Here is a 1,760-nt window from a genome sequence, read left to right as displayed (position 1 = left end):
AAAAAAAAAAAAAAAAAAAAAAAAAATTTAAATAAAAAAAGAAGGAAAAAAAATTTTTTTTTGTAGAGATGGGGTCTTGCTTGCTATGTTGCTCAGGCTGGTTCTAGAACTCCTGGCTTCAAGCAATTCTCCCACCTTAGCCTCCCAAAGTGCTGGGAATATAAGCATGAGCCACTATGCCCAGGCTTGTAAATATATTTTTATTGAGCACCTATTATATGTTAAACATAAAATGGGGGATAAAATGGCAAACAAAACAGACAAAAATTATTGCCACCATGACACTTATATTTCTGGTTGGGAGTGAGGGTAGAGAGACAATAAGTAAAATACTTAGCATGGTGGATGTAATAAGTTCATGAAGGAAAAAACTGAAGTGAGATATATGGAGTTTTGGGGTGGTGATAATTTTAAGTAGGGTGATTGGGGAAAGCCTTGTTGAACAGATTGTTTTTGTAGTAAATACAATATAAAAATACAGTTCTCTCCCAATCCCAAGATGTAGAAGAGTAGCAGATTCCAAATCTTCAAGTCTCTTGGAGAGATGGGCCACCCATTCCCTCTGGCACAGTTAACAGTTCCCTCACAGATCAAAGTTTATGTCAGTGCAGTAAAAAGAGTGGGAGATCTCGGGTGAGACAAACTGGATTTGAGGCTGTTCTTCACTGGTTAGTAGCCATATGTACTAGAGCAAATGACTGAACCTTCTGGGCCTGTTTTCTCATCTGGAAAATGGGAATATTTCCTACTTACATAGTCATGGTGATGAAAACCAGATGGATTGCTCGACGCCAGAGCACCCTGCAAACATTCAAACACTGCACCCGTTGCAAACGCTGGGCTGACAGTTGGCTCTGGCTTTGATTTTGCATCTCCCCTGTCTCATTGAGCAGCAGCATCAGGCTCTGGCTCTTGGCTCTAATCCTGGCTCTGACTTTTTCCTGGGGCTCTCTCGCTTGGGTGTGAAATAAGCAGATAATCCCCCTCATCTGTGTGGGATGTGAACAAGAGGCTTGAAAGGTCAGAGGAGAAGATGCCTGAACTGCAGGGAGATGAATTAGAGTGGGAAAAACGTAACTTCGAGGAAAAAGGGAAGCAATTAAGAGATCAAGGGCTGGGAGGGGATGGGGGCATGCAGCCACCAAATTCTGTTCATCTTCTCTGAGATTACATCAGGAGAACTCTAGAAGGATGCAGCTAAATCCAGCTGCTTCAGGGGTCAAAAAGGATTGGGGTGGGAGAGGCATGACCACTGCCAAGGAGTGGAGGGAGGCTGACACTGGAGCTTTCTTCACCCAGTGGCAGGGGAGGGGTGTGCCACTCCGGAGGACCACTGTGATGGGGCAGCTCCCTCTGGGAGGAGGATGGGAGAAGACTGGAGGGAATGCCAAACTCACTTTCTAACCTTCGCCTGGTTGTCCTGGGAGGAGTGCCTGCCTGAGACTGTCCTAGCCCAGGAGTCAAGCCTGAAGGCTAAATGGCAAGGAGCTGGTGGGTGAACAAGGTGGGGAAAGAGGCCCAGGGTCCACATCTACTGAACTGGACTCAGGCATGGAAACACTGACATGGAAACACTCATTGATTCGTAGGAGAAAAGGTAGATAAATGTATTTAATATGTATATATGAGAGCCTTCAGAATGAAGACCCAAATATATAGGGGAAATTGCCCATTTTTATGTTTATGTTTTGCAAAGTATGGACAGCTGTGTAGAAATATGACTGGACAGAAAGGGCAAGATCTAATGTTAACAGACTGAG

This window comes from Cebus imitator, unplaced genomic scaffold (genome assembly GCF_001604975.1).
Source record: "Cebus imitator isolate Cc_AM_T3 unplaced genomic scaffold, Cebus_imitator-1.0 Scaffold96, whole genome shotgun sequence".
Lineage (NCBI taxonomy): Eukaryota > Metazoa > Chordata > Mammalia > Primates > Cebidae > Cebus > Cebus imitator.
Note: the sequence above shows the minus strand (reverse complement) of the source record.